This window comes from Marmota monax, unplaced genomic scaffold (assembly GCF_021218885.2).
Source record: "Marmota monax isolate L192 unplaced genomic scaffold, Marmota_monax_Labrador192_F-V1.1 WCK01_AAM20220418_F8-fsc00269, whole genome shotgun sequence".
In the NCBI taxonomy this organism is placed as follows: domain Eukaryota; kingdom Metazoa; phylum Chordata; class Mammalia; order Rodentia; family Sciuridae; genus Marmota; species Marmota monax.
The window spans coordinates 125,864-151,254 of NW_026694072.1; the positions used below are offsets into that span (position 1 = coordinate 125,864).

The 25,391-nt window shown below is 41.9% G+C and overlaps 1 long non-coding RNA gene across 2 annotated transcripts in view; it reads right to left on the reverse strand.

Annotated features, from left to right (window-relative positions):
* LOC124106676 (uncharacterized) overlaps positions 1-25,391 on the reverse strand; it is a 38,949-nt gene that overhangs the window by 4,329 nt on the left and 9,229 nt on the right. Inside the window, exons 2-5 of one of the 2 annotated variants that reach the window (XR_009228618.1) lie at positions 18,565-18,687; positions 13,972-14,225; positions 1,186-1,255; positions 46-118 (exon numbers count right to left, since the gene is read on the reverse strand). This is a non-coding gene — a long non-coding RNA (uncharacterized LOC124106676). Of the gene's footprint in view, positions 1-45; positions 119-1,185; positions 1,256-13,971; positions 14,226-18,564; positions 18,715-25,391 lie in introns of both variants that reach the window. The other variant, XR_009228619.1, reaches the window with a different exon arrangement.

A 25,391-nucleotide genomic window follows, 5' to 3' on the forward strand; every position in this document is an offset into this window, starting at 1 on the left:
CCCTCTAGACCATGTATCTGTCTCCCAATATATAGGCAGACTCACTTCTCCCAGGGAAATTTTCCTACTGAGTCTTCAACTTCACTGCTCAAGTCATATCACCTGCTGATGATCCAATCTGTAGAGACACAAACATCAGCAACAACATCTTTTGAGAGAATAAATCACCCCTTTTTCTACATCAGTTGAGGTCAGTTTGTCCTCTGGGCATCAACCATTCCTACATTCACACTTGCCCCTTCCACTTACAAAGTCAAGAGATTGGACCATTTGACTCTGACATCTCCATGTAGGCAGTGCGAACAATAAATATTCAGCTACAGTGAGATTTGAAGTGTGAGATGTAAAGTGTACAGTAGTGTTGGATTTTTTAAAATAAAATTGACACTTGAGCTGTACATATAAGACAATATTTTTATACACATTTCCACAAACATTCACAATCACTACACATGGATTTACTCTGAGATACCTCCCAATGCTTATGCACACATATCCATACCACCAAAATAACAGGTGATTTAAGGACCATGATAGATGGGCAAAACTCTCCACTGGATTATCAGTTTCCTTCACCACCATACCCCACTCCTTTTTCCAACACTATTCTAGAATAAGGAGGGCTTTCTAGACATAAACAGATAAGAAACCCCAACTTATCCCAGTACTTAAGATTTTTTTCCTCAACATGGGTGGGAGTTGGGAAGATGTACAGTTTTCATTTGCTGCAGAATACATCTGCAATAACAGAAAGGGACAGACTATGAGAATCAGATCATGTCCAGTCCTATGTGCACAGGTCTGTTGTTCACTAAAGATATTAGAAAATTAGATGGGAAACAGTAATATGGTCAGTGGCTCCAAAGTAAAGACAGGAGAAAAGACAGGAGCTTCTCATGGGAGATTTTGCAATCCATTTTGGTTGGCACATGCAAAATGCTTTTTTCAACCAGGAAAGGTGCTACTGAGGAAATTGCTCAATGCTATTCAGTAAGCAACAGATGCTGTCTGCCATAAGTGATCATCATCTTGAATCAGGCATCAGTTATTAATAGAGTTGCTGTTGAATTAAATTTACAAGTCATCTATAATGTGCATGTCCAGATTTTCAAGTCTGAATTTGAATGAAAAGAAAGTAACCAATGAAACAGCATTTATATCTTAGACAAGGAAGGGATGCCTTACCTTGTGAATAGATGGGCCTCATCCTTTCCCTTGTCACACAGAATCGCCTCCATCAAGACCTCATGAGAATCTAGCAACAACAACAACAATAAAAAAAAACATGTAAACCCAGTACCTTGGTACTGCTGAAGAAATACTCAAGGGGATTTCTTGTGTGGACAAGGGTTAGAATGGATGAGGATTGTTGATTTACATGCAGTTGCTTCTAGAATATGCTCTTTAGTGGATAATAGAATGAGAAAGACTAGACAAGGAAAAAAGATGAAAAACAAACAAAAATGCATCATCTACTGTTATAGTGGAAGAAGTGAACACCCCTTTATAAGTACTTGACACATGTATCAGGAAGAGATGAGTATAGAACCACACATCTCTGTTATGTGTCAAATTGCCAATAGGATATATGAGAATATGGTGACCTTCTTATTCAATAAGACTGTTGTTCTCATAGCATAGGAGAAAGATCCACAGGGCACAACTGCCATGTGATGATGGAGGCAGAAAATGAACTGCTGCCATTGCGAGCCAGGAAAATCAAGAATGGCAACCAAGCCAGCAGAAGCTAGGAAATTCCTGACAAGGAAAGATTTTTCCTTGAGATTTTTAGAGGGAGTATGGTACAAACTTCAGAATGCTGAAACAATGCAATTTTAGTATTACAAGCCAACCAATCTGATCCTTAGTCATGGTAATCCTAGGAAACTAATAAAATTGCTATCAATCAACTAGACTTAATTGACATTTGCACATAATTTCATGTAACAATGGGAGAATACACTTCTTTCACAATGTCAGTGAAACATTCACTAATATAGACCATAGAGGTAGAAGAATATTGCAGTTCAGAAGAATCAATAGTGCTAAACCAGCTCCCAAGAGTGAATTAAATAATCAGTTCTGCAGCAGCAAACTGAGAGGTGTTGGAGGTTGAATTAATACATGGACTACAGGAAACCTGTGTGGTAAAGCTGAGATAAACAGAAATAACCCCCACAGAAAAGGGGAAGATGAGTATATCTAAGAGCTCTAAAACAAGGAGACAGGCAAACAAGCCCCTCACTTACAATCCCTCCAAAAGGAATCCATAGATATCTAAGGGGTGAAATTACAGAGAAAGACTACAAAAAATTATTATTGAAATGATTAATGAGGGCTGGGGTTGTGGCTCAGCAGCAGAGCGCTCACCTCAAATGTGCAAGACCCTGGGTTTGATCCTCAGCACCACATAATAAATAAATAATGGTATTGTGTCCAACTACAACTAAAAATAAATATTAAAAAAAAATGATTAATGGGCTTAAAGAAAATCCAAAAAATGGATTAAAGGAGCAAACACATGAGGTGAAAGACCATTTCAATAAAAAGAGATTCTGAAAACACACCAGTCAGAACTTTAAGAAATGAAAGACACAATCAATCAAATACAAAATTTACTTGAAAACATCACCAACATATTAAGCCATATAGGGGAAAAAAAAAACCTCAGGTCTTGAAGACAGAGCATACAAACTTGAACACTCAGTAAAGAAAAAAGAAGACAATGATCAGAATGTACAAGAAGTCTTGAGTCATTGGAACTGAAGGAGGCATGGAGATACAGGCTAATGGCATTAAGACCCTTTTGAATGAAATAATAACACACAATTTCCCAAATGTTAGAAATGAGATAGACATCCACATATAGGATGCATATAGAAGACCAAACAGACAAGAACTTCTCCCAAAGCACATTATAAACAAAATAATTGAATAAGAATAGAAAATTTGAAGCTGCAAGAAAAAAATCAGATCACATTTGAAAGAAAACCAATAAGCCTCACAACTGACTTCTCAATCAGAGTCTAAAATCCAGGAGGGCCTGGAATGAGATAAATCTAGTCTCTAAAAGAAAACAATTGCCAACCAAGTTTTCTATATCCAGCAAGGTCTTTCCCAATTGAAGTAGAAATAAAAACTTTCCAAGATGAGGTTGAACTATAAGAATTCATGACCACTAAGCAGGCACTATTGAAAATACTGAATTACAAATAGAAACCACAAAAACAAACCCCAGAACTTCCAAATTGATTACACTCACTAGAAGAGCTCCCTAAAAATTAAGATGGAATTAAAAATATGAACCAAGGGCTGGGATTGTGGGTCATGGTAGAGCACTTGCCTAGCATGTGTGAGGCCCTAGGTTTGATTCTCAGCACCACATAAAATAAATGAATAAAATAAAGGTCCATCGATGACTAAAAATAAATTTAAAAATATGAACCAAATCAAAATGGCAAGAAATAATGAACATATTTCCATAATAACTCAAAATGTAAACCACCTCAACCCTCCAAATAAAAGACTTTCAGGGTAGATTTAAAAACCAAGACCAACTATTTGCTATTTGCAAGAAATTCATCTTGTAGACAAAGACAGGTTGAAAGTGAAAGGATGAGAAAAGATATGCCATGCAAATGGAATTCAAAAACAAGCAGGAGCAGCTGTGCTCATGTAAAACAAAACAGATTTCAAGCAAAAAATTACATTTTTTAGTTGTAGTTGGACACAATGCCATTATTTTATTTATTTTTATGTGGTGCTGAGGATCAAACCCAGCGCCTCACACGTGCTAGGCGAGTGCTCTACCACTGAGCCACAACCCCAGGCCCGACAATACCCTTTTCAATAAGAAATGGATCATAGAACCAATAAAAGGAGAAATACAAAAATTCCTAGAATCAAACGAGACATAACATAGCAAAATCTCTGGGATACTGTAAAGGCAGTTCTAACAGAAAAGTTTATAGCACTATATGACTAAATAAAAAATCAGAAAGATCCCAAATAAACCATCTAATTACATCTCAAAGTCCTAGAGGAGGAAGAACAATTAATATCAACAATGTAATTCTGAAATCAGCCGTCAACGGGAAATAATTAAGTTCAGAGCTGAAACTAATGAAATAGAAAATAAAAATGCACCAAAGATTACAAAGAGGATCAATGCAACAAAGAGTTGGTTCTTTGAAAAGATAAGCAAGATTGATAAACCCTTAGCCAAACTAATCAAAATAGAGAGATGACCCAAATCGACAAAATTAGAGTTGAGAAAAGAGATATCACAACAGGCATTTCTGAAATCCAGAGGATCATCAGGAAGAAATTTTTAAAATGTATATTCCAATAAATTAGAAAATCTAAAAGATAGCAATTTCTAGACACATGTGACCTTTCTAAATTAATCCAGGAAGACATAGAAAATCTATACAGACCAAGAATAAGCAAAGAATTTAAAACAGTAATAAAAAAATCTTCCAACCAAGAAAAGCCCAGGACTAAATGATTCTTAGTTGAGTTCTACCAGACCTTTAAAGAACTAATGGCAATCTCTTCAATCTTCTCCATGAAAAATGGAAGGAACACTCCCAAATTAATTCTATGGAGCCACTATCTCTCTGATACCAAAACCAGATAAAGACAAATCATGTAAAAAAAAATCTACAGACCAATATCCCTAATGAACCTAAAGGCAAAATCCTTACTAACATATTAACAATCTCCATTTGAAAGTACACTAAGAAGATTGTACACCATGATCAAGTTGGTTTCATCCCAGGAATGCAAATTAATAAATGTAACTCATGACATAAATAGAATAAAGGGGGGAAAATCACATTTTCATCTCAATAGATGCAGGAAAAAACTAACTAAATGCAACAGCCATGCATGTTAAAAACACTGAAGAACCTAGGGATATAAGGAACTTACTTTACCATTATAAAGTCTATAAATGATAAACCCAAAACTAACATCATAGTGAAAAGGAAAAAATCTCAAATTGTTTTCTCTACAATCAAGAACAAGATAAGGATGTCCATTTACATCGTTACATATTCAGTATAGTTGTTGAGACCCTAGCAAGAAAAATTAGGCAAAAGAAGGAAATTTAAAGGATAGAAGTAGGAAAAAAAGAAGTCAAATTATCTGTTTGCAGAAGACATGGTCCTATACTTAGAATATCAAAAAATTCCACCAGAAGACTTACAGAGCTGATTTTTAAAAACTTGGAATGTAGCAGGAAACAAGATTCATATACAAAACTCAATAGCTTTCTAATAATCCAACAATGAATCTGCTGAAAAGGAAATCAGGAAAACAATTCCATTCACAATCCTCAAAAAATAGGTAATAAAATACCTGTGGACAAACCTACCAAAGGGTGTGAAAAACCTTTGCACTAAAAACTAGAACACAGGGGGCTGGGGCTGGGGCTCAGCAGTAGCACTCTTGCCTGGCATGTGTGAGGCACTGTGTTCAATTCTCAGCACCACATATAAATAAAATAAAGGTCTATCAACCACTAAAAAATATATATATTTTTTTAAAAAGTAGAACATTGAAGCAAGATATTAAAAAATTTAAGATGGAAAGACCTCCCATGTTCTTGGATAGACATAAGTAATAGTGAAAATGGCCACACTACAAAAAAACAACCTATAGATTTACTGTAATCCTCATCAAAATACCAATGACATATTTCACAGAACTAGAAAAAAAAAGTCCTGAAATCCATAAGGAAGATCTATAATAGCCAAAGCAAAACTGATCAATGAGAGCAATGCTAGAGGCATCACAATTCTGATCTCAAATTATACTACAGAGCCACAGTAACAAAAATAGCATGGTACTGGAATAAAAACCAACATGAAGACCAACGGAGTAGAACAGAAGCCGGAGAGACAAGTCCACAGACACAGTCATCTGGTCCTTGACAAAAGTGCCAAAAACTCATGCTGAAGAAAAGAGAGCTGTTTTACAAATGGTGCTGGAATAAAGGGCAGGGGGCAGGGGGGACAGGTAGCCATATGTAGAAGAATAAACTAGATTCCTGTCTCAACTTACACAAAAATTCAAAGCGGATCAAAGACTAAGAATTAGATCAGAAACACTGTGATTGCTATAAGAGAACAGGTTAAATACTGTGACATATTGGCACAGGCACCAATTTCCTTAATAAGACCCCTGAAGTTCAGGAAGTAAAACCAAAAATCAATAAGTGGGACAGCATCAAATTAGACATTTCTGCCCCTGGTACCAAAAAACAAGTAATATGCAGGCAAGGGATTGTAAAAGTCAAATTTCCTTAAGGAGAACCAGTGGAAGAATCTGAGTTTGACAGCATGGTCAGTACTATAACTAGCAGACATAATGAAGAACCTCACAGAATAGCAAACACTCTACTCTAGACATTTGAGGTCAAATACAAATAATTTCTTGTATGCCCCTGAAGGCAGATGAAAACATTGAAAAGGGAAAGAAGAGAAAGGAAATAAAGCCAATACCATGCAAATTACTGCCTTATTTTTTAGTTTTTAAAGTGTTTACTACTTCAGGCTGATTTTGCTTTTTATTAGCTCTTATAGTTTGGTTAATAAACTACTGATTTAATTTTATATTTAAGCTACTATTAATTGTTTTCTTTGATGATATTTGTTTCTCTGTTTTCCTTTTATACTCTCAATTTTTACATATTTAGTTAAATCTGTTCAGAGCTTTGTCCTCATGGCAAAATATATTCCCCTTTAAACACTGTAGATAAACATATAAGGGGGCACACTTTTAATCTTTACTAGTTGTTGTGCGATTGCTGAGTACACTAATAAACATATTTGTAAATGCATTGCTTGCAAGAAGAAAATTACTGAGTTACAGCCCAGAAGAGGCCTGCTGGACTTGTGTGGTAAGTATTATTTCATACAACATAGAGATGAAAAGACAGCAGAAATAACTTCATACTTCCTGACCTTATTGCTCCAAAACCCTTATCAGGGAAAACTTCACTCCACTCCCTCTTCTTCCTCCTCCCCTTCTCCCTTATTGTAATGTTCAGAGAGTGCTTGGGTTGTGGATCTGAATAGAGCAATGCTTTCAGGTAAGCAGCACACATACCTGTAACTTACACTGAAAAAATGGGAGGGAGTTGTAAAGTGCTATTATAACATGATACCATTGATAAGACCGAGGAGTGACCCTTTTGTTTCATTTTGACATGGTAGGTTTTGAAATAAATATTGATTCAATAGGGCAAAACAAACAAACAAAAAAGGGTGGGGGGGGGACATCTAGGAAGCAATGAAGGATGTGCTCACTCATTCACTTCCGCTCCCCCTCCTGCTCTCTCCACACTCACACTTCCTCCTCTTCATCCCCTTTGAGTTCCTTGATCCTTTCTTTTCAATTCAGGATAGGATTCCTGGAACTAGATGTCTGTTGGGGAAGAATCATTTTTTAATTGCATAATCTTAACAGAGTCACCCAGGGCAGAAGAACTGAGGTATCGGGTGCCCAGAGCACAGCCACAGGTATCTCCAGGCCCCCTCCAGTAAGGAGGAACCTAGCTTCTCTCTACTACAACCCCAGCATCCTGCCTGGCTGTACAGGGTTGCTCAGTACAACCAGGTGAAGAAACCAGGGCACAGCTAAGAAGGAGATGAAGGAGCTCTACAGAGAAATGTAGCAGACACTGAAGACCCACAGACCTCAGGTATCTGATAAGACCAGCGCCTTCAGGAAAAGGCATAAAAAGTGGCAAAGAGGGAATGAGGAAGGGCAGAAAAGATGAGTTTATAGATAAGAAATAGACACAAAGAGGAAATAAATTACATGCAGATTGCTGGTGCCATTATCCTCATCCTCAGGATCTGTGAAACAGACTTCCCCATGCACAAGGGCAGCGATGATAATGGTGTGGCCTTGGAGAAAGGAAGGACAGAGTTAAAGTCAAGCCAAGAACCTGGGCCCCTGCTGCTCCTGGTGTTCTAGAACCCACAGTCACAGCTCCATTCTCCTCATTTCTGGACTCCTGTGTGCAGGTCTCAGTTACTTCACCACTGCAATGAGGTCTAGAAGCTCCAGCCCTGTTTTCCAGCCCAAGTTCACATCTCCAAGAGGCTGCCATTGTCTCCAGGATTTTCTGGGCATGTTCCTGACTTCCCTTCCCTGACATCCTCCCTCACACCACCTGTCTCTTTCCTCTTCCCTGGTTCTCTCCAGCTTCCTTTCCCTTTGTCATATTCCACTCTCACGTGTGTGTCCACTATGGGGACTTGGTGGAAAGATTAAGGATACACTACCACCCTCCCTAATTAATCAATTGACCACTCCATCCAAGCCCAGGAGCACCTTTCTCAGGACCAAAACTGTGCTGGTATTATGGGAAAGAATGACAACCAACACACATGCCAAGTGAGTTTTCTGGGCCTGGGGTGACATTAGGGTTGTGGGAGGCATTTATCTTTCCCCAAAATTCCATAACTGATTACAGAAGATGAACCCAAGTTTATAAGAGTAACTTGTCCAAGTCCCCAAGTATACAAGTAGCAAGTACACAAGTGAAAACAGGTGTGTTGGTGGCAATATAAAAGAAATGGGATCTGCCAGCTGTGGGGGACTGAGAGCAGGGACCAGGCGGAGGCCCAGCTGAAGTGTAGGAATGGGGCACTGGTGTCCAGAAGGAGCGGTAGAGAGAAAGGAGCAGTGACATCCTGGATCTGAATGACACTCCAGAGCAGTGACATCCCACAGGCTTCTTCCTGAGCCTGTCCAGTTCTAGGACAGGTAGCCAACAGGGTCATGAGGGCCCAGAGGGGCTTGAAAGACAGATGGACACAGGACTCTCAAATAAAAGCAAATTCAGGTTTTCACTCTAGTCCCAGGATGTAGAAATTAGCGAAGAAGAGGTGAGAAATGTGGTCAAGGATATATTTCTCAACCCTCTTCTCCAGAGGCACCAAGAAGCATGTGTGGGAAGCCCAGAGGAAACATTCCTGAACTCCCCAGAACCTGGGACAGCCTTTGAAACCAAGGAGTGGACAAGAGGACAGAAGAGAAAGTGATGGTATAGGGCCAAATGGGCAGAGAAGAAGGTCAACTCCTGACCACCACCTGGCTCAATTAAGAACTCTGTCTGGTTTCACGCAGTACCTCCGAGGAAGGGTGTCCTATCAGATGCCTTCCATTGTGGTTCAGTACCCAAAGCCTAGTTTCCAAGAGATTCTGACTAATTAAAGTCAAGTACTGAGGTATTTGGAAAGGCAGAAGTAGGAGAAAGCAAATCTTATAAAGACTGAGTGTAACTAGCAAAGCAAAAAAAGAAAAAGCTATAAATAGTATGCTCAAAGCCAGGAGACAGACCTATGACCTCAAAATAGGAAAGCAACACACATTTCTTGTTTCCTTCTCTTTTATCTCCAAATAAACAAGCAGACTCAACTCCTCCGAGGTACCTACCTACGGATTTCATCCTCACTGCTCAAATCCTATCTTCTGCTGATGATCCAATCTTTAGAGACACAAACATCAGTAGCAATGTTAATTGAGAGAGCCTCACCCCTTTTCTTCCACACCCCTTGGGTTCAAGGTGGGTGGCATGGTTGGATGTGTCTTGCCTGCCAAGTTCATGTGTTTAAGGCTTGGTCCTCAGTTTGGCCTGGTTGGGAGGTGTGAACCCTGTAAGAGGTGGGGACTGGTGGAGGGTTGCAAAGGGCACCATCCTCAGAGAGACTCGCAGAGTTTCCTCACACCCTGGTCAGTTCCCTCAAGGGACATGTGTCACAAAACACGCAAACCAGGTCTCTGAAACCCCGGGCTCCGGTCTCACAACGTGATACCTGCCTCTCACACGTGCACCCACCATCATGTCACCCATAATATTGGGATGCAGCCCAGTGGGCTTTTCATCATGCCAGGCAAATGCAAGGACCATGCTGTCAAATGTCCACACCTGGGAGTTAAGCACACCTCTACCTTATAATGCCCCCACCTGCAGGTGTTTTGTTCAGGAATAGAAAATAAACAAATACCCTAAATCACACAGGATCACCAGAATCTGTTCTGTGTTTTCAGACTCTCCCTGGGTTTGGTGGAGTCAGTCAACAAGGCACCGCAACCGGTCACCAGCCTTCAAGGGAAAGAGAGGAGTTGAAGGAATCACGGGCCCAAATTGCTCTCTTCTCCACACATATCAACCTGGAATTGCAACCGTGATGAACCCACGTGGAGAGTGGCTGTGTTTACGCTGGGAACTTCCTGTGTGATGGTATAGGTCAAGGTGATGCCAGCCAGAGGACATTATGTGCAAAGGTGTGGAGCTTTATCTAGTCGGAAACTTGAGTTTAGGCACGAACACCCAGGTATAGAGAAATCTGAACATAACAATATAACCCTAATGTCTCACCAGTCCTATGTCCTTCAGATTGCCTGCTCTGCAGAAACTTCCCACAAATAACCTTTTGATGAAACCTATATGATAAATGTGCTGTCCTGGCTCTGGGTCAGTCAGACTCCATCAGCTTTTTCTGGCCCCAGCTTTTTCTCTCTGTGTGTGTATGTTTGTCTTTTCTTCATCTCCCATCACCCCTCACCAGTTTTCTGAATTAATGGCCAAGGCAAACACATTTTGTAGTTATGAACCCAGTGAACAGGCCCTGTGCCCAACTCAGAGCAGGTACCCATAAGATAAAGGGAATGTTCACTGTCCATTATGAATCCAACGCATGCACATATGTCAGCACTTGAAATATGGCTAGTGGGATAAGTTCTGAGTATTTAATTGTAGAGTCCAAAGAGGAGGAAGATATGGCCTCCCTTACCTAGTTTTTCCCTTGCAAAGGAGTTAGCTGGCCTAATATACTCACTCATTCACAAACAGTCCCTGGGCACATGCACAGGAGCCAGGAGTTCTGAAATGTCCTGGAAACACTCCATCAATGAAGTCAACCTTCAGGCCTACATGGCTCCCAACATGACCTGGGGTACCTTGTCTAGAGTGATGCGAAAACTGGGCAGAGTGGGGGACATAGCCACTGTCTTTGTAAGTCTGTTCTCGTGCCCCCATCCTGGGGTCAGAGCCTGTATGAGTACCTGGCTCAATGGGGGCACCATAGGCTGGACAAGCCGAGGAGGAATCCTTTCCACACTCGAGCATGATCTCAGCTCAAAGGGGGGATGCTCACGGGGACTTTAAAAAGCAGCCCAGGAATGAAGAGGACACAGGCCCTGCCCTCACTGGGAAAAGTCAAGACCAGGATCTGCTTACCCAAGAGTGGAAGGACCTGTACAGCATTTGTGGCTGACAATGAGGAGACATATCAGAGACAAGTCTCCAAGTGATGTCTTCCAGGACCACCTAGACTGTGGGATCAGTCCCCATCCATGCTGAATTCTCCCTGCTCTGTAGCTAGATATGCTGTGACCGTGCTGGCTATGTCCCTTAAGCTCCCTCCAATTTGTTTTTTGTTTGGTTGGTTTGGGGTTTTTTGTTTTGTTTTTTTGTGGTGCTGGGGATTGAACCCAGGACCTTGTGCATGCAAGGTAGGTACTCTACCAACTGAGCTATATCCTCAGCCTTCCCTCCAATTTAAACATGTCTCTGGATCACACAACCTTCAGTTAACAGTGACCTGCTACTGGGGGCCACCCTGAACAGGAGTTGCTTTCCTATTTTGAGGTCATAGGAATAAGAGCTAGTCTGTCTACTGGCTTTGAGCATACTATTTATAGCTTTTTCTTTTTTGCTTTGGTAGCTAAACTCAGTCTTCCTCATGAAATTTTGCTTTCTCCTACTTCTGCCTCTTCCAAATACCTTAGTACTGAGCGAGGAGTTACTGGACTGGCATCACACGCATTGCAATGCATGTGGACCTGCCTCTGCTTGGATAGAAAGGTGCAGCTCTGGGAGTGGGTATCACCCGATGGGGTTGAATTATACCCACCTATTTGTTGCAATCCTACCCTTTTGCCCATTTTTGGATAGAATGTTCCATGGATTAACTTCCCCCATTAATAAAACCCAGGTTCGAGGCCTGCTCCTTCTCTCTCTTACCTGCCTTGCCTCCTTTGTGGGAGCTGGGTCAGAGGGACCATCACACAACCCAAAGAAAAAGGTATTTCTCTGTCTGTGTGTCATTATTTCGTGCCAGCCCAGTTCACCAGGAGTGACCCTGCCTGGTTTATCATGTGTCGCTACAACCTGCTGCCAGGCAGATTCCAGAGGCAGGTGAAACCAAGAAACTGGCAAGTCTGAAGTCTGCCTCAGATTCTTTCCAGAACTGGGTGTGGCATGTAAGCGGACCTGGGGATCATTGCAAAGGAAGGGTCATGCCCAGCACTCTCTGCTAAAGATGGATTGTAGAAGATGAATTCTACCTTTCACAGAAAAGCTATGCGAGAATGAGGTTAAGTGTCAAGAATGAAGCATCATGAACGACCCAGGAGCAATATAGCCACCTACTGACAGATGAAGTTCATTATTAAACAAAGTTAGTACTGGCCCATAAACAGGAATTAGGAAACACAACTCTGACCTTGTCAAGCCCTGGGTTCAGATGGGATACCTCCCCCCGCCCATGTTAACTGATGTTTAATTGGCATGCAAAGACCTGCACACATGGGCTGGGGTTGTGGCTCACAGGTAAAGCGCTCGCCTAGCATGCAAGAAGCACTGGGTTCAATCCTTAGCACCACATAAAAATAAAGATATTATGTCCACCTATAACTAAAAAATAGACATTTTTTTAAAAAAGACCTGCACATAAACAAATTTACACTTTAACTTACATGCATCCATAATCATGCTCTGTGGTGATGGCATTTTTGGATGAAAACATTGACATAGTGAGACTAGGGGAATATGTATCTAGAGAAATAAATAAAAACCCAAAAGCTCACCTACAGACCACTCTGGATTGTGCCACATGAATGCCCACATAGACATACGTTGCCCTCATGGACCCAACGCCACACCACCTAAAGGAAACACAGTTGCTTCTATGGACTACAAAGAATGGCCATGGTGCTTTCTCTGGAAAATCAAGTTCTACAACCATATGCCCAATCCTCATTCACAGCAGGAAGCTTTCATTACCAGGGCTCTGCGTACTAAAGCCAGCAAAACTGTCCCACCTTCTAATCATCTAGATCATCCTCAGCAAATGAGCAAGGATCTACCTGAACTTAAAGAAAAATGAGTCACTATAAAGATCAGACCATACTCTGTCCTGTGTGCATAGACCTTTTTATTCACTTGGTAACATTAAAAAAACCAGAGGAAAGCCAGCAGTCAAGTCAAGGGAACTCAAAGGCAAGAACAGAGCCAGCCTACTCCTGTGGAAAGACACAGTTCTTCGTGGGGTGTGGATGCTTCAAGTCCATGTTGGCTGACAATTACAAATTTCTTTTGCCAGAAGGGAAAACTGTTGCTGAGGGAAAAGCATGCTACCATACAGGGTGGAGAAAGGCTGTCATTTTTCTTAATATTGTTTTAGTTGTAGATGGATGCAATACCTTTATTATTTATTTATTTATTTCTATGTGGTGCTGAGGATCAAACCCAGTGCCTCACACATGCAAGGCAAGCGCTCTGCCACTGAGCCCCAGCCCCAGCCCAAAGGCTGTCATTTTTAATTTTTTTTTTTGAGAGAGAGAGAATTTTTTAATATTTATTTTTCAGTTTTCGGTGGACACAACATCCTTATTTTTTATTTTTATGTGGTGCTGAGGATCGAACCCAGCGCCCTGCGCATGCCAGGCAAGCGCGCTACTGCTTGAGCCACATCCTCAACCCCTCATTTTTAAATTTTGTCTTCAATGAAGTCTTGGTTGGCAACCAACTGTCCCTTGAAATTCCCAACAAAGGAAATTGTATATGCCAACCCTGATATACATATTCAGATGGTCATGACTTAATACAATAGAAGACAATCCAAATAAATAATACTTGTATTTCTCACATAAAGTAGTAAAACTTACCAGAGCATAAGATGGGTCCTCCTTATCCATCTCATGATGGGGAATCGAACTCTACCAAGTCCACTGACGGACCTGGGAGAACACAAGAGTGACTGGTAATACATGGATGGTGTTGCTCATGAATCATTCAGGAATATTACTTCATGTGGACATGGGTCAAGAGTGTAAGGCAAAGAAGAGGAGCAGGAGATAAATAGGAAGGAGGACCTTTGACTTTCCAGATAAAGGTAACTTGTCAGTGTGAAGCAGTCATTCTAAAAAAAAAGAAAGAAAAAGAGTAAACACTCAAGTATGTACTGTGCCTCAAGGACACAGTCCTTCCTGTTATCCAAACATTATAACTTATAGGAAGAGTGGTTAGTGGTCAGCATTCTTCACTGGATTATCAGTTTCCTTCACCACACCTCAGTCCCCGTTTCCGTCAGGCATCTGGAATCAGGAGGGCTTTCTAGACAAAAGTGGCCAGGAAAGCCCAGCCTTTCTCAGCACTTACACGTTCATTCGACAGGAAAGCGAGTGGAGGACACATACAGTTTTCACTTGCTGTGGAGTCCACCTGCGCCTACAGACAGGAAGACACTGGGAGGTCCTGTCAGGCCGAGTCCTATGTGCACAGGTCTACTGTTCACTATGGGGACATTAGAAAACGGATGGGACTCAGTGATGGAGGCAATGGCCCCCACCCAAATAAAGCCTAGAGGACACTTGGCTTCTCACTGGAGGTTGGCCTGGTCCATTTTGTTGGCACACACAAAATTATTGTTCAACCAGGAAGAAGTGCTTCTGAGGAGAAGGCTCACTACCAAACAGCACTCACTGAGGCTGTCCCCACTGCAACCATCTTGAATTGGGCATCTTTTGGGAATAGACTTGCAGCTGAGGGAAACTGGACATGTCATCTAGAGTGTGCGTGGTCATCGATTTCCATGTAGGGATTTAAGTAAAAATGAAGAAACCACAACATCGACATCTATGTCTTAGACACCAGGGCCACCTTACCTCAGCAACAGATGGGACCTGGTGCTCCCCCTTGTCAAACAGAATCACCTCCATCAGGACCTCTAGGGGATCTGGCAGAAAACTGTACATCTGCCAGGGCGTTGGTGCTGCTGAAGAATTACTCAGGGAGATTTCTTGGTGTGAACACGGGGCTGGGGTAAGTGGAGGTGGATGATTCCAGTGCTGCGGGAACGTATTTCTTAGTCCATGAGAGAAGGAAAAGGAGTGGGCCAGGCAAGAATGAAAAACACAAAAATGGATGGGACAACAATGATAAATAGGTTGATCCACTGCTGCAGTGGAGGATTTCAACACCCAGGTTTTAAAAATATCTTTTAGCTGTAGATGAACACAATTACCTTTATTTTATGTACTTATTTTTATGTGGTGCTGAGGATTGAACCCAGTGCCTCACCCATGCCAGGCAAGTGCCCTACCATTGACCGCAGCCCCAGGCCTCCACACCTATTTTTAAGAACTTGACAGATCATCAGGAAGAAAACAAGTAGGGACAGCGTTGAACACAACAGCTCTGTTAATACATGTTGAAGCCCTGACACCAGTAACCTCAGAACTTCCCCTTATTTGGAAATAGACTCAATTAAGGTGATATCCTATTGGAACAGAGGGGACTCCTTTTCCGTGGGACTGCTGTTCTCATAAGAACAGGGAAAAGATCCAGGAGGGACACACACCCAGGATGATGGAGGCAGAGTGTGAAGTGGGGTGGCTGCAGGCCAGGAAAGGAACAGATGGCCACAAACCTGCAGGAGCTAGGAACAGGTAGGGAAAGAGACTTCCCTAAGCTGTCAGAGGGAGCGCGGGCCTGCCTACGCCTTCATGAGGGATTTCCAGCCTCCAGAACCCTGAGACAATGCACTTAGTATGTCAAGCCCACCAGTGTGGCCCTTGGCCATGGCAGCCCAGGAAGCTAACAAGCACTGCCAATCAACCAGGTCTCATTGGCATTTGTTCTCTACTCCACTCAACAGTGAGAAAATATACTTTCTTCTCCAGGTCACTTGAGACATTCCTCAGGATAATTACATCGTGGGTCCTAAAACATACCTTGAATTTTTTAAAAGAATACAAATCATACAAAATATGCTCTCATGTCAATATGGAATTAAACTACAAGTCAGCAACAGAAAAAGAGACCTGAAAAACTCCCAAATGCCTGGAGTTAAAACAATACATTCAACAAAACACACAGGTCAAAGAAGAAGCCTCCAGAGAAATTCTTTCTTTCTTTTTTTTTTTTTTTTTTTTTTTTTTTGTGCAGGTGGGGGCCTAGGAATTGAACTCAGGGGCACTCAATATCACCAGCGCTTTTTTTGTATTTTACTTAGAGACAGAGTCTCACCGAGTTGCTTGTGGCCTCACTAGTGTGTTGAAGCTGGCTTTGAACTCAAGATCCTCCTGCCTCAGGCTCCCCATGCACCACCACATCAGGCCTATTTCATATTTTGAACAAAGGGAAATTAAAATTCACCTTGTGAAATTTGTGAGACACAGTGAAAGCAATACTCAGAAGGAAGTTTGGAGCACTGAACACAACAGTATAGTGAAGGGAGCTGCCCTGGGTGCAGATGACCTTCAAGTTCTGATGCATGAGGCTCTGACCAATCACTACATTTCTTAGTGACTTGGGCTTTGTCCCAGCTCCGATAGCAAGGCATGGTTCCAAGGTGTAGGGGTCACCTGCGGGGGTTGAGCTCCACTCACCTATTTCTTTGTAATCCTACCCCTTTGCCCTGTTTGGGATACAATGTTCCATGGAAACTCCCTTTGTATGTCCCCTTCTCTTGCTCTGCTCTTGATCCCCACACAGCACATGAGATGGGTGTGGCCTTCCTAGATGTCAACATCCGGCAGACTTCAGGAAGCTAGCCTCAACCCCCTGAAACCTGACCCCTTGCCTCATCAGAATGGCTTCTCCCCAGTAAAAGGGTTCAGCATGTGCTCCTCATTCTCTCTCTTTCCATGGACCCCTAACGTCAGAGGAGCTGTCACAAGACCCAAAGAAAATATTTTAAAAGGGATGGAGATGTGGCTCAGTGGTTAAGCACCCTGTCTCTGTGTGATTATTTTGTGCAGCCCAGTTCACCTGGAGCGACCTTGAGTGTTTAGTCGTGGAACGTGACAGTACAGAAAATAAAGAGAAATGAATTCAAAAATCTAAGCTTCCTCCTCAGGCAACTAGGGTGAAAAGAGAGATATAATGGAAAGCCCACAGGAAAAAAAATGAAAATGGCAATCATGACAGAAATCAATGTCATAAAAAAATGGGAAATCAACAGAGAATTAAACAATCCCAAAATCTAGTTCTCTCAAATAATCAGCGAATTGGACAGCTTCAAACCAAGTTAACCCCAAAGAAAAGAAGAGGACACAATGGACCAATAATATAATTCAAGAGAAATTATTACTGATTCCATGGACATTAAAAGATGATAAAGGAATACTTTGAACAATCCTCTATTGATGAGTCTGAGAGCATGAAGGAAATAGAACAATTCCTTCAAAGGCAGAAAGACTAAATTTTACCCCAGGAGAAAGATAATCTGAATAGGCCTACATTTATTAAAGAAACTGAATCAGTAATTAGTAACTTCAGGCCATGCGCAATGGCACATGCCTGTCATCCCAGCAGCTCGGGAGGCCGAGGCAGGAGGATCTTGAGTTCAAAGCCAGCCTCAGCAAAAATGAGTCACTAAGCAGTTCAGTGAGACCCTGTCTCTAAATAAAATACAAAACAGGGGTGAGGATGTGGCTCAATGGTCAATCCCTGACACCAAAAAAACAATTAGTAACTTTAGTCAGGCACAGTGGCACATGCCTGAAATACCAGCGGTTCAGAGGCCAAGGCAAGAGAATTGCATGTTCAGAGCTAGCCTTAGCAACTTAGTGAGGCCCTGAGCAACTTAGTGAGATCCTGTCTCTAAATAAAATATTTAAAAAGGGATGGAGATGTGGCTCAGTGGTTAAGCACCCCTAGTTAAATCCCCAGTACCAAAAAAAAAAAAAAAATCAGTAACTTCAAAGAGGAAAGCACGAGCCCAAGATGCTCCCACCCATGATGTTGACCTATCTGTAATAGTGATAAATGACAATAGGCCTTTGTCAAAGCCCATAGAACTGTGCAACACTGGATGAACTTGAACTCTAGCTAATGGTAACCTATCCATATTGGTTCAACCTTTGTAACAAATGTACCACACCCAAAACAACTGTATTTTTAAAAGGAAACAGGTGTTATGAAGTAAATTTGGGAACATTCTGCCCTATCTATTCAATTATTATTTTAATCTAAAATTGTTCTAAATAATTTCTATTCCTTTGGTTTTGAATTTGGAATCACTGTTGCAGAATGAGACCTATTTACTATGAAGAGTGTACAAAACTAAGTCATAAAACAAGATCTTTACTTCTGGAGTTTTAGGAATGCTGATCAACTTAATGAATTTAAATTTGTACACATCAAATAAAAAGAGAATATGGCATGGAACATTTAGTTTTCTCTGAGCTGTGGAATTCTGAATAAAGTAAAATCATTATTGATGATTGAATTCAAAGACTGAATCTCCAGCATACCTTCATCTGATTCCTCAGCAGGGTGAACAAAGGGTGGTCAGAAGTGAATTCCTCTGGACTGTGGCTTGCAGTGGTCAGGAGGATATCTTGATCATGGAGTAACCAGGTCATTGAGGCAAGATCCTGGGAAATGTATTAAAATAGAGACAGCTGTTGACAGAAGACCATAGGGTAATTAGTAATCATTGATTCAATGTTCAAACCTTTTTTTAAAAAAATTTAGTTGTAGATGGACACAATACCTTTACTTATTTATCTTTTTAAATATTTTTAATTGTACACAATACTTTTGTTTTATTTATTTATTTTTATGTGGTGCTGAGGATCAAACCCAGGTCCTCACACATGCTAGGCGAGTGCTCTACCACTGAGCCACAAATCCAGTCCCCAACGTTAAAACTTTTTTAATCAACGTGATAATTTCATGCATTTGGGGGGACAACGTGAAGTTTCCCTACATATGAATATTATGCAATTATACCACAACCAGCTCCTCGATATTTCTATTTTGTGTGTGTGTGTGTGTGTGTGTGTGTGGTGAGAACAGTCCCATCATTTGCAACAGTGTGGATGGATCTAGAGGACATTTTGTTAAGTGAAATAAATCAGGAACACAAGGAAAAATACAGTACCATCTCACAGATGGAAAAAAAAATCAATCTCATAGAAGTTAAGAGTAGAACAGTATCATCCTATGCTCTCTCTACAGTCAGTGACTAGAGTTAACAACAATGCAATGTATATTTCTATATAGTTAGAATAAAGGAATTTGAATGTTCTTAAGAGTTCAAACTTTCTTTCATGTTCTTTTACTTGTAGATGAACACAATGCCTTTGTTTTATTTATTTATTTTATGTGGTGCTGAGGATCAAACCCAGTGCCTCGCACGTGCTAGGCAAGTGCTCTACCACTGAGCTAAAACACCAGGGGCTGGGATTGTGGCTCAGCAGTAGAGCTCTTGCCTAGCATGGGTGGGACCCGGGTTCAATCCTCAGCACCACATAAAAAAAATAAATAAATAAAATAAAGGCATTGTGTTGTGTCCATCTACACCTAAAAAAAAGCCCAGCCCCAGAGTTCAAACTTTTGATCTGACTTTTCACCACTGGGACAGCAAAGCACCTGAGTCAGAGCTGGACTTCAAAAAAAATCTCTGTTTGACTAAACAGACTGTTGTGTGAGAAAATGCCTTCAATGAGGTGAGATATACAGAAAGGCAGAGAGAACAGTGGCCAAGGGCACAGGGCTCGGGCCATATGGGCTGAGTTCGAATCCAGTGTGGAAGATGGGCGCACCTGAGAAGGCGAAACAAACCCGCCTGTGCCTTAGTTTCCTGTTTGGAGATGTGGAGATGTCCATCTGGCCTATGTTATGTTAAAAGGCTAACAATAATTAGGTACAGGCAAAGCTTTAAGAAAACAGGTGCTTCTGAAATGCAATAAAATACTCACTCATTAAATGTCTGGAAGAAGGGGCTGGGGTTGTGACTCAGCAGTAGAGCGCTCACCTAGCACAGGCAGAGCCCTGGGTTGAATCCCTGGCACCCCACATAAAAAAATAATAAAAAAATAAATAAAATCAGGGTATTGTGTCCAACTACAACTAAAAAATAAATAAATAAGTAAAATGTCTGGATGATAAGCGAAATCTTTGATAGGGGTGGAACACAGACATGGCTACAGAGCAATGGAGGATTAAAGTCTGTTCTTCATCCTTCACACGGGAATAATCTTTGTAGCTCGTGGAGAGCACCTCTTATTGCCTATGACCCCATATTTTACCCAAGGGATAGGCAGAGCAGAGACTGTAACACAAAATTTACCATTTAGGGAATTGGAACTAGGAGATTTTAGGTGATTTTCCCAGATTCACCACACTGATGGGTGGTAGATTTGGGGCAGGAGTGGAAATGTTTCCCTCGGATGTTTTCCCTAGAGATCCCAGAACATCTGCATCCTCAAGCTGATGGCTTAAAACCATGAACCAAGAGCCCCTCTTACTCTCAAATCCTCCTACCCCAAGGTTTCCTAGTGAAGTCTGAAGCCCCGGAAGATCTGAGCTAAAAGAAGTTGAAATCATAACTGTCTTTAGATTTCATCCCTCACCTGAAATATGATCATTTCATCCAAATGAAGCCTCTCTGAAGGACAAGGGGGAGGTCCACACTTGTGACCATCCTGCCCCAGCATCTTCTCACTGTTAACTGCCAATCAGTGAACCTTCCTGATGAGCAGTTGACAACCCCGGGGCTCCCAGCCTCACTCAGATCTCGCGACATTCCAAACCAACTGCCACTTCTTGATGGCTGTTTAGAGAATTAACTTGTTTCCTTGTAATCACTCCCAAATGAGCGGATAATGCTTATTAATGGGTCAAGGGGCCCCCTGGACTGGTTCAGAGTAAGAAGTTGGCATGTGCCATGTCTGGGGACTGTTGATCTAAGCCACTGTCTGAGCAGCTGGACAACTGCCTGGCTGAGAACTTGCCCGGTGGCACCAGCTCTCATAGGGCAGATTCCTGCTCATGTGCTTCCCCATCCCCCACCTGATCCTGCAGGGCCAGGGGACAGAGTCTTATCTACCTTAGAGTGGGCCAACCATAACCATAGTCTGTCAGTCCCACCCCACTACCCTCCCAGAGGACCTCCCAGTATTTGGGATTTTGACGTCTATGTTCAGAAGAGTTTGGCCTTTAATTCTCCTTTTGTAGGACATCTATTGCCAGATATAGCATCTAGAGTCTCCTGATCTGATAAAGCAGTTGGGTGTGAGTCCTGGCATTTCATTCTCTCAAAAAAAATGTCTATGAAATTGACATTAGAAAATGTACATTTTTCTAAGGTAGGAAGCTATTTAAGGCAACCAGCTGATAGAAGAATGAAAAATCCAAATGGGGAATGATAATACAAAATCATAAAACACACTTCAAAATCAGTAGAGAAACCAGAGTCGGGGAATGAAAGCAATAGACTGAGTAGGAGCTAGCCGGCCCATTAGAAGAAACGGCCTTCAAAAGCTCAATGGTGGTATACCTCTGCATCAGCAGTTCAGGCTTCCCATCTTGGAGGACGCTGGGTAAGAACCTGACAACCGTCAAACTCCTCTCAAGTTTGAACCTCCTCAGATCACAGATTGACAGAATGGAAGGCAAGATATGCATCCCCAATTGCCAGAGCAACAGGTTCTCACAGGATTTTTAGAGTGAGCACACATCATGCTATCCAGGATGCTGCTCCTCTGCTATCTAGACAAGTATATTTTACAATGCCAGGTGTGTTGTGTAAGGCAGCATGTTCTGCTTAAAAACCTGAATCCCAGACCCACACATTTTATCCTCTACTGCCGCAGCCCGGCTGGCTGGGCAAAATAACCCGGGGGGGTGACGAGCAACTTGTGTACGTTGATACAGCAGGAGTGGAAGCCGTTTATTGTAGGACAACAGAGGTATTTATACATTCCACACAGCTTATCTAATTACCATAAACTAGATACAGCAGTCAACCAATAAGAAATCTCCACACTTAATGGCTCTCTGGCGTTACTTCACAAACCACTCCCTCTGGCATTTTGCCAGGCGCCATCCAGACTTGTTTACAGACCTTAACATTAACCACTCCCCCTGGCAAAATACCAGGTGCCATCCTGACTTGTTTACAGACTCTAACACTCTATATATGAAAACAAGTGAGCAAATATTACTTCCCTGCCACAAATATTTTCCTGGATCATAAAAGCCCATGGTACAAGGGAGTCAAATCTAACATATTGAGAGCCAAAAGCAATTCCATTCCAGATTTGAAATACCAACCCTACACATTTCCCCCTATTCCTGAATCTCCAGAGATTTCTTGATGGAAAAAATGTAGACTTTTCTTTCTTTTTTTCTTTACAAACTGAGCTGAAAAACATGTAAATGTAGCTGAGGTTAAAGCTCAGTTGTAGAGTGCTTAACTAGCACAGGTGAGGCCCTGGGTTTAGTCCCCAGAATCTCAAAAAAAAAAAAAAAAAAGGAAACTCATTTAATTCGAGATACATTTTACATCCCACATATTTGAAATTGGTAAACACAGCTTTTTTTAAAAGTTCAGTGCAAGTTAATACAATGACTTGAATGAGCCTTGCCTCTTCCATGACCCCTGCTGACAGATCAGTCCTTTTGATCAAGACCCAACTCTCTCTTGAGTCATCTCATCCCATGAGGAGACATGGTTGAAAAGGATCAAAATTAGGTCTTTCTTTTTTTATGAAACAGAGAAAATTCATTTAATTTGTGGTCAGTTGCAAAGAGGGGGGAAATAGTAAGATTATATTCAATCCCAGTATACAGAAGGGGATTAAAAGACTCCAGGGGCTGGGGCTGAAGCTCAGTGGCAGAGTGCTTGCCTTGCAAGTGTGGAGCACTGGGTTCAATCCTCTGCACCACATTTAAAATAATAAATAAAGATATTGCGCCTGTTTAAAAAAAAAAGGAAATGACTCCAGGTTGATGTCAATGAAGAAAGCATAATGCACCATCTGCCCACACAAGCCTCTGAGAAAATGCTCCCCACCCTTTGACTCAGCTCATCCATGGCACCCTGTAAAGTACCTTAAACCCATTAGAAGAAGAATGGTCATTTTTTATTTTTCTCAGGAGTTCTCAAAATTTTCAGCATCAGAGATGAGCAAATAGAAGTAAATAATTTTTTACCTGAATTTATTCAATGGGATTCACACATCTGTGATCTTTGGTTTTGATATATGAGGAATTTATACCATTTTATAAAATTGCAGATGCAACCATATTGAATAATCTAGTTTAAGATTACAAACAAAGACATAATTGTATCCCATATATCAAAAGAGCCATCCTTTCTCACAAATGACAGGAGGATCTCTAAGAAAAACTCATGAAATCAGTATGGTAGATCTAATCTAATATAAAGTGATGGCAATTTAATGGTGTCTCCCTATTAAAGAAAAAGACACTGTAAGGATCTGACTTAAGTTGATGCAGTGGGAGAAATATCACCAAACAAAATCTCTTCTCTGCTATAATTAAGTCAAAGTCTGAGTAGGTGAAGGAGGGGTGACAGGACAAGACCAGACCATGAGAGGCCCTGTTGTATCTCTGAGATAGGTCTTGAGCCCCTGTGGAAGCCCCGGAGGATGGTGCCCAGGAGATGACTCCACTCTGGTAGTAGAGTCTATTATGATCTTATTTCTTGGGTATCACTTGCAATGTCTTCTCCTTCATTTATAATTTTTATTTGAGTTTTCTCTCAGTCTAGCTAAAGTTTTTTTCAATTTTGTTTACCATTTCCAAAAACCGGTTTATTGTTTCATTTTTTTTATCTTCTCTATAATCTTTCAAGTCTCTGTTTTATTTATTTTTGCTCTAATCATTACTTTTTTCCTTCTATTACCTTTGGGCCCAGTTTGGTCCTGCTTTTCTAGTTCCTTGAACACTGCAGACAGGTTGATAGGTTGCTTATTTCCCTTTTTCTGAATCTTAGAACTGCTACTACTGATTCCCTAAATTGTTGCTGGGACTGGGGATTGAACTCTTGGGCGCTTTACCACTGAGCTAAGAGAGGCTTTGTCAGTTATCATCAACTGGAGTCCCCGACCCCGCCTCTGCATTACTCAGCACGGCCAGAGGCGGCGCCAGGTGGCAGAGTAGTGCCTAGAGTGGGCACTACTTTTCGCGAGGGGGCGCGCCCGCCCAGCTGTCTGGCCCTGATTGGCTTAGGCAGGCTTGGGGGCGGGGCCCAACGGGGCCGACGACTTCCACGCATATGTCTTTCGCTGGCTGCGGTGCTGGGGCAGGAACCTGGGCTCTCCCGCCTGCTGGGCACGCGCTCCACACTGAGCTGCTTCCCTAGCCCTGCGCGCGTGTCTCTCTCAAGTGGTCTCTCCCAGGAGGCGGCGAGGGGCTCCTCAGCAGAGACTTCTGTGCGGTGAAGTCGCCCGACACTTTTCAACGTGGTGAGCGGGGCTGTCTATCGCTGGGGGTGTTCACGGGACGCATCGTCGTGTGCGCGGAGGAATGAAGACTCCCTTTCCCCAAGTCTCTGTCTAATGATGCCTGATGGACTGGAGAGAAAGTGTCAGGGCCCAAGTAGGAGAAGGCGGAGGTTTGTCCGCCCTGGACTCGGCCTCCCAGGGCGGCCCCTGCGGATCCCAGTTCAGGTCTTAGGGCGGGTGCGTGACTCCCGGAGCCCAAGGATTCCACGTGTCTGCGTGATCTGAGAATCTGAAAAGGATGAACTCACATTCGAGTCGGACAAATAGTGCTCCCTTTCAACAGGTGAATGTTTTCTTCATAAAGAAGTTTGTGCAGTTATTAAAATTCGAGAAACTGCAGACACTGTTTCATATTTTATGAGTGATTGATGTTAGGATACGTGATCACAGAAAATGATAGTTTTCTGATTGCATTCAAGTGTGCATGTAATTTCTGCTAGTTTTTGAGATGGCTACAAACCATAAAAATAGTTGTTTAAAAGAGTGTAGAGGGGCTGGGGTTGTGGCTCAGAGGTAGAGTGTTCGCCTAGCATGCGTGAGGCACTGGGTTCAATTCTGAGCACCACATAAAATAAAATAAAGATTTTGTGACTACCTATAACTAAAAAATAAATATAAAGAAGGGTGTCGAAAAAAGCAGGACAATATTATATGTTCCATTTCTATGAGATACAACTTTTATAGAGGCAAAAAGTAGAACAGAGGTCCCTGGGGGCTGGGGACAGAAGACATGGGGACTTACTGTCCAACAGTTATGAAGTTTCTGTTGGGATGATGAAAACGTTCTGGAAATGAGGTGGTGATCACACAATGTTGTGAGT